The sequence below is a fragment of the Wasmannia auropunctata genome, unplaced genomic scaffold (assembly GCF_000956235.1).
Source record: "Wasmannia auropunctata unplaced genomic scaffold, wasmannia.A_1.0 LD335984.1, whole genome shotgun sequence".
Classification (NCBI taxonomy): Eukaryota; Metazoa; Arthropoda; class Insecta; order Hymenoptera; family Formicidae; genus Wasmannia; species Wasmannia auropunctata.
This window is the reverse complement of record NW_012026906.1, coordinates 30,775-39,466: the sequence shown is the minus strand read 5'-3', so window position 1 is coordinate 39,466 and position 8,692 is coordinate 30,775.

Here is an 8,692-nt window from a genome sequence, read left to right as displayed (position 1 = left end):
ATATATATATATATATATATATATATATATATATATATGTAAAGTGAAAGTAAAATAAATTACAGAGATCGCGAGCTCTCATTTTCTATTTCTAAATCATTTTAAGAACATGTAAATTTTGGTTTTTAGGAAAAAAATAGATCTGGATTTTAAATTACTGTAAATCTATCAATGTAGAAATATATATATATATATGTGTATTTTTTTTTACGTATGCCGAACGTCTTAAAGATAAGTCTTAACGCTTTTTTATCTTATACGAATCTCTTCGAAAACAGAAAATCTCAATTTTATCCGCGACGCTTTGTGCAAGAATGCTATCCTTTTGACGCTAGGCAGTAAGCGACGTCACCGATCTAAGCTCGATAAGTAAGGGAGATGTACAAAATTCTACTATGATTGTCTACCAAGCAAACGAGCAAGAGAAAAAAAAGAAATTAAAGAGCGAACGAGAGAAAGGGAGAAAGAGCGAAAAAGGGGGTTAAAAAAAAGGTACGACAAAGTATTTAGAGACGGAGAAAAACAAATTCAACGGCTTATAAAAAAAAAGCGAGCACACTCTCTAGGCCGAGATGATCGCTATAAAGTTATTAAGTATAATGATTGCCTTCCTGCCATATTTGGGGTATGCCAAGTATAAAAATTATAAGGTTTAGGGATTAGAGACGAGAAACTGTGGCTTCGACACGACAGACCGTGTCGAAATTTCGGTGAGTTCGGCGACCACGAGTGTGTCTGTGCATCGATGTGAGATTGCGAAACCTGAATATACGAATCCGCGTGCGTGCGTGCGTGAACGCGAGTGTGAACGGGAACTGTGAGTATTGAGTACGGACGAGGGAACGAATGGAATTGCGAGAATGAGTGAAAAGAAAGAGAAAGAAAGAGAAGCTCGTATACGTGTTCTTCTTTCGGAAGATCGTGCTATTTTTCAAAATTTTACAAAACACATCGCGCGCGTGAGATTCCGCAAAAGGGATCTCGAAGTCCTCGACAATCGACGAACGAGTCGTGCCGACCAGCTTAAATGTGTGCAGACGAGGTGTAATTTTAACGCCGCGACAAAATCGGGAGTGGAATTATGCACCGGCCGAATTTATTGGTGTCGCTGTAATTAATCGCCTCTGCTAAATTCAGACCCGCGTGGTTTCGAGACTCGATTACCGCGAGGTAATCGCATCTCTCCGACGGTGCCGATACGAAGATCCTACATTTGACCACTGTCACTAATAAGCGGGAGGGGAGGGGAGGCAATTCTTATTATAATATATGGAGCAAATAGGGGCAAAATTGTGCACGATTAGAATTTATTGGACCCTGTAATTGATCGTCTGTGCTAAATTCGAGTCATCTGGTTCGAGATTTAATTATCGCGAAGTATCACCTTTCGACAGTGTTAATATATATGAAAATCCTCGCTCGATCATTTATATCTCCGATCGGGTTACAAACGAGTCCTGATTTTTCGAATAGTTTAATCCTAAATGTTATTTGTCGCGAAAACGGAATTTTCTGGGATTTTAACATCGGCACGCGCTGGTTCGGGAGAGAGAGAGAGAGAGAGAGAGAGAGAGAGAGGAGGAAGAGTGCGAGAGAATACCAGTGAGAGCGTGTGTGGAGGGGTGTGTGTGTATGTATGTGAGAGAAAGAGACTCCTTGTAAATGTAAAAAGTAAACAAAAAAAATTCGAAGTGGCCTTCGGTGAAAGGGAAAGATCATCGCTTTTCGCTTTTGCTCGCACGAGGCTTTTGGCGAAACGAGCCATCCGTGTTATCCATTTGTCTGGAAAACTTTACGGAAGAGAGGGTAAAAAAAAGAAAAAAAATCGCAGGAAGAAGAAAAAAATTGTTTCTCGCGCCACGCTCATGCTGCCGGAATATTTCCATGAAAGTGAAGGAGGGAAAACGGGGAAGAGAGAGGAGGGGAAAGAGAGAAAGGGATCGCGCGATATCGTAGCACGTATCTGAGGGGTGGGGGAGGGTTTCTCGACTAGGAAACAAAACATCGGGCAAGTCAAAAAGGTAAAAAGGGGGGGAAAAAAGTAACACGTTATTCTTGATACAAACGACTTTTGTGCGAAAAAAAAAGAACGCGACGGTGTGTGTCGCGAGGCGACACGCGGACGGCGGGTTTATTATTAGTATACGCGTTTGCGAGAGACTGTCAATCGACCACACGTTTTTCATTTCGGCGAGAGAAATTCGGAAAGCGCGAATTCTATTTACCATTTAGGCATTAATGTGTTCAAACGTAAATTCGCGCGATACGTGCGATGGCTAAAAAAAAAGAGACGAGAGACAAAAAAGGAGAATTGCGCGAGGGAGCCGAAATTTAGTGGAGAAGCGCAAGCTGAATCGCGAAAAAAAATTCAGGTGCAACAGGAAGGGAGAGAGGGAGAGAAAGAAAAGCGAGAAAGGGAGAGAATACACGAGGTCGCGAGAGCGTGGGGAAAAGAGAAAAAGAGAGAGAGAGAGAGAGAGAGTGAGAGTGAGAGAGAAAGAGAGAGAGAGAGAGAGCGAATGCGGAAGAGTTTAAAATTAAATATTGTATAAAAAGAAAAAAAGTAGTAAGTGCCTTCCAAAAAAAAAAATTTAAGTGTCCCGTAGACCGTGACCACTTGACTAAGCGACGAGAAAAAGTCATTCGAAATTCTGCTGAATGCATTACTCGTGTGATCACGTTTGTAGGTGCGTTGCGTAAGTCCCGACACTTCGCTTTTTCTTCATAAGTTGACGCTTTCGTTTTCCTCGGCGACGGCGTTCGCCGTCGGTACGTGAATCGATTTTATATTCCCCGATTAGAACGAACAATGAGTAAAAAAAAAGAAGAAAAAATTGACGGTTTTGTAAAGGAAGCCTTTTTATGCTCCCGTAATCCGCGTAACTCTTTTTGTGTGCTTTTATTTCCTTCAAAACTCAGAGAGAGAGAGAGAGAGAGAGAGAGAGATCATTTAATTTCTAATCATAATCGGCGGCTGTAAAGCGTGCAGAACGTGTAATTTTTTTTTCTTTTCGAATTCGATGTATCCTCAATTTGAGCGTAATCCGCACAAATCCCGATCGATCCAAATTTGATATAAGTTTACCGTCGTCGCATCTCTCGATCGCAAAATTTTCCGATCGTTTTCCTAAGCTTGTGTTTGGCTTGTGAAGGGAAGAAATCGCCCTTTTTAAAAAAAAAATTGAAATAAAATAAAAATAACGCGGTTGAGCGATAAGCGAGATTTCAGTTAACCGGCGAACCCTCCTACGAGTCGAGTGACGCAACGTATCTACGAACTTTGTGTGTGCGTGTCAGAGTGAATGTCCGAAGCAACAAACTACCCGACAAAATTTGTGTTTTGGATCAATCCACACAGGTAATACCCTGAATGGCATATTCTCGAAATGTTTTCCTTTTTTTTTAGTTTTTTTTTCCCCCGGCAGAGCGAATAAAGTCGACGCATTTTTAGGTAGGAGGGAAAAGAGCATACAGGGGGGGTGGAAAAAAAAATGAAAGCGGAACAGCTGACCGACCGAACGGAGAACGGCTATTTCGAGAGGACCCTTTCGTTTCCACATTTTGATATATACATATATGTATCTGTGAACAGATGATGAAAAAAAAGAATATACCTATATTACATACCTAAGACGTAAGTGAACAAAAAAAAGTATCTAATACGCTATTATTGATATAGAACACAAAGTGAATATATATATGAGAAAAAAGTATATTATATATATATATGAATATATATATATAAGAAATTGATATATTGACGCTGTAGGATTATACTGAGGCTGAGTGCGTTTATTGCGAAAGAGAGAGAGAGAGAGAGAGAGAAAGAAAGAGAGAGAGAGAAAGAGAGCGCGAGAGAGCGAGAGAAAGAGAGATACAGAGGCCGCGGTTTTTTTTTTTCCGAACGTCGTCGAGGACGAAACAAAAGTTCACGGGCAGTTTTGCGCTAGGCGAAAGACTAAAAGAATAAAAAGAAAAAAAAGGCTTGGAGGCTTTAGAATTGAGACGATGAAGTATATAGCTCGTATAGGGGGTTTCTTTTTATCGGGCCGACACACAAAAGGACGGGCATGCGTGACTCTGGCGCTACCTTAGTGAGTGAGCCAATTCAGTTTTTCAGCCTCGCGGATGCGTGTGTCCCGCTTATCGATAGACGCGCCGGCCGCGACGAGACATTTCGTCGTTTTTCCTCCTTTTTTTCCGTCCCTTATAAAAATTTAATACCCGAAGGTAGTAATTTCCAGTGTTAAATTAGCCAATATTAAATTAGATTTCTATGAGGGATCTCTCTACCTAATTTCTATCCGCTAAATGCAATTTACCTTTCATCTTTTTCTAATTCTTAGAATTAGATAAAGAGAAAAAGGATAAGTTAAATAAAGTAATTAAAGTCAATCGCTTTATTGATAGAAATGGACATAAGGTGAGATCGATTTGAGATTACAGAAATGAGAAGTTTAATTTGCTGGCCAATTTAATACTGGAAATTATTTATTTTGAATATTAAAAGCACTGAACAACAGTAAAATAAAATAAATAATTAGTTGCTACCACCTTCCAGTATTAACTTTTTGTAAAGTTAACACGTTAAAAAACTGTCAAATTACAATCGCACGTATTTAAAAGGAAAAAAATTTGGAACAGCTTATAGATTTAATAAAAAAAAAAAACATTTAAAATCCCTTTTAGGAAATTTAAAAATCTTCAAAATTATAAATACTTTCGCGAGAAGGTGCGGCCGTCGATATATTGCGGGACGGGCGAATCCCGGCGGGGTTTCAGGTCACGCGCATGCAGAAATAACCGATCGGCGATGGCTTTTCGTTTCACGCACGTGTGAAATCTCTTTCCTTTCGATTTCGTCGTTATTGCCGCGGTGTTGAGTGATTGAGAGAAAAAAAAAATCGGTGAGAAAACAGCGAGTTGCACAGCGAACAGCCGACTATAAACAGAACATAAGTAGTCTCCGTACACACGATTTACGACTAGTTTACAGGACGCGCGGCCGACGACGGCGTTTTTCCCTGAGCCCGACGAAGGAGAGGAGGCGAGGATTCCTCTCAGGGCGCTGGCGCGATCGTGCGCGCGCGCGCGCGCGCGGATCCGATTCCCGCGCGGAAAGAGGAGACGCGCGCGCGCGCGCGCGCGCGACCGAAGTCGGGATTCCCCCGACAGCGTCGTCGTCGTCGTCGGGGAGACCACGCGAGAGGACGATGATAACACGCCGCGTTTCCGTTTCTCTACTATATAGTTAACGTTTAAGGGACAGCTTAGATGTGGCATCTTTCATTTTTTTCGCGAGGACTATTAGTCGAGCAATAGGATTCGCACACACACAAACACACACACACACACGAGCCCGAGTAACACGTATGTATACAACACCGTACACGCAGAAACGCGATTACATGGCCACAGAACACACATATACACACGCAACACACATAAAACACATACACGCAGAGGACATCTCCAAGAAGCCAAGAAAACGAGAGGACATACGAGATTGTTTGTCTTTACTGTAAATAGAGGAGGAGCAGCATGTACGGCAAAGGTTCATCGTTATCACACTGTAACGTGTAACATAATTTATTTCTCGAGGGGCTGTCGTTGAGACGCCCCCCCCCTTTAAGTAGCCTAAGAGAGATCCGGATTTTATTTCGATCCTTCCGCCCGTGCGGAGGTGTGGAGAGCGAGCCGCCGTCGGACGGGCGTCTTTCGACGGGGAAGGAGACGTCTCTTTCCCCCTCGAAAGCGTTTCTTTTTTTTCCTTTCTTGTGGCCCTCTCCGAGCGGTCGGTGAGCTCGCGAGCCTCCTCGGCATTGTCTCGATTCGACGCTGCGAAAGTAATTAAAAAAAAAAAAAAAACGTGCGACACGCATCTGCGTGTGAAATGAATTTCGAGATTAGCCGGATGATGATTTCTAACAAGCTTTAAAATTATTCCTCTTTTTCCTTTGCCGCAGCTAGAGAATAGTTCTTGGAATAATTTTCCGGGCAAGGTACCGTAGGCGTTTTTTTTTTGCACCGTTTCATCCAGAGATCGCACGTGCCTCGATGATTCTGTGCTCTTTAATTCGCGCACACAAACGGAGAACTGTCTTTCTTATTCATACGACGGATGCGAGAAGTTCTGTTAGAGCTATTTAAGAGTTTAAGATATTTAACGCAAGTATTTACGACTACCTATGATTTAAAGAGGAGAGAACGACAAATCTCTAATGTAAGCGCCCCGTATTTATATGTAATCATAGTTAAGAAATTTATTTAAAATGACAAATTTCTAATGGTAGAGATCATATTTACGAATATAATTTAAAAAGTTTGCCGCGCGTGAGGAACACGTGTCTGCGAGAGGCGATTATTATGTTAATAATTTTAGGAATCCACACATTCTTTCGCGTGTCCGTCGTATGTAAATGTGTGGAAACAACGGAAAGGCGCAAGTTCTTCGACGAAACGATTCGAATCGAGACAGTGACCGGCGGGAATCGTTATTTATCGATTATAAAAAAGCGCGCGCGCGCTCGTCGCACCGCGCGTGTCGCGTGTGCGACGACAACGGCGAACGGCAATACTTTTCGTAGAGTTATTATCGTTTTAATTTGTCGCCTTTAAGGAAAAAAAAATGAAAAGCGAGCACACACACACGCAAGTATTTTCTTTTTTTCAGTAGGTAGCCCAATTCAGTTTTTTTTTTTGTGGATAAGTCGCCCGTACCGATAGATTATATTGAATGATAGAGCAACGCGCGTGATTTTTAAGACGCGCGCGGCGAGATGATGTAGCCGTGACGAGGACTCGTGAAACGACGTTCGTTCCCCGATTTACTTCGAAAAAAAAAAAAAAGCGAGTGCAGCGAGAACGTACTGCGTCGCGCACGATTTGTTTCAAGTCACGGAGACGCAGAGAAATCGTTCGCCCATTATTAAACGCGTTCTCCCCCTCTCCCCCCCCCACCACCACCCCAATCCGCCCCACCCGCCCCAGATCCTACCGTCCCTCCCCCCACCCGCCCCCACCACCTTCAAGGCCGGCCCCAAGAGCCCAACTTTTATTTATTACCGATTAGCTCGTAAGATGACGTTCTACCGAGGTATGCTATACTTATAAATACACCCTATATATAGTGGAGTAAGCAACTTACATTACCTACCTACCTACCTACCTACCTACCTACCTACCTACCTATCCGCGCGCTTGACGGGTGGAACAAACAGATGAATCACGCAATCATACATTTAAGTTGCTACTTGGCACGTATACCTAAGTAATATACTAACATAAACAGTATGCAATAACAAATAAATATGAGAAACGAAACATGTGTCTCTTTTCTACCCCCTCCCCTCCCCCTCGAAAATCTCACCCTCTTCTCTTTTTTAAATCTCTTCTTTGTATTTTAATAGTTATTTTAGGATTCGCAGAGGCGCAACATTCTCCCCTCGGAGACAATGGATTATTAAGGAACTTCTCGTTCTCGCTTTTACGAGAAATGTCAAACGTCAAACTGGGATTCGACTTTTGTGTACGACAGATACATATCGTGGTATTCTGTATGTACACAATTGCAAGATGTAGCATGCATAGAATTCTAACGAGCAATACATTTTCGGAAAACATTTATTTAGCAATGAGCACACTTTTTACAATATAAATAATTGCATTTTTTCAGTATCAAATAAAGAGATTAATCTTATTGAGTAAATTCCGTAAAAGGATTTAGCGAACAGCATATTGCACATGCAATACTCAAGGCCTGTTTCCTAACTGCAATCACATTGAGTTATGAAATGAAAAAAAGCATGTGAATCTTTTCTTGGAATATAAATAAATTAGTAAATAAATTTACTAGTCAAAATAAATTATTCACGTATTCACATGTCAAAATAAATTATTCACGTTTATTCACATGCTATCACATTCACATGTGTAGCATAAATTAATAACGAATAAGAATTATAACACCACTTATGCCGCCAAATCTAGGCCTGCTCGCCAAGCAAATGCACTGAACAACAAAGATGTTTAATTACTTTATCGCATTGGTTAACGAATTATGTGACATAGTGTCAACACAGGATATTATGGATTTAATGATAATATCAGGATTGGGAAATAACGCGTTACCGCCATTACCGTTTTCCTTACTTTTTTCAATAGTGATCATTTTTTTTCTGTCTGTAATGGTAACGAAACGTTCATCACACTTTTACGGTACCGAATTTGTTGTTACTTTTATCATTCTCCTTTATACTTTTATTATTTTATTTTACAGTAGATTTTTAACTTTTTTTGAAAAATACTGTCTATATCTTTTAAGCTACGTTTCGGTAGTCATTATCAATATTAAAAATCTATAATTCATTCCATATATAGATATTATAGATTTTCAAAACTAACAGTGAATATTGGAGTACACTCTTAATAATGAAATTTTAATGTTTAAAAACAATAAATTTTAAATCTAATTTTCTATATAAAAATAAATAACATAAAAAAAAACTTGCTCTATATACAGACTAATTTAGAAAGTTTAAAGTTTTATTATTTATTACTTAATAATTGATAATTATAAACTTGATAATTATTATTTAATAATAATTATCAAATATAAATTTCAAATCTAATTAAACTTATTTTAAAATTACAAAAAAGTAACTGTTACTTTTCAAGTAAACGATAAAATAAC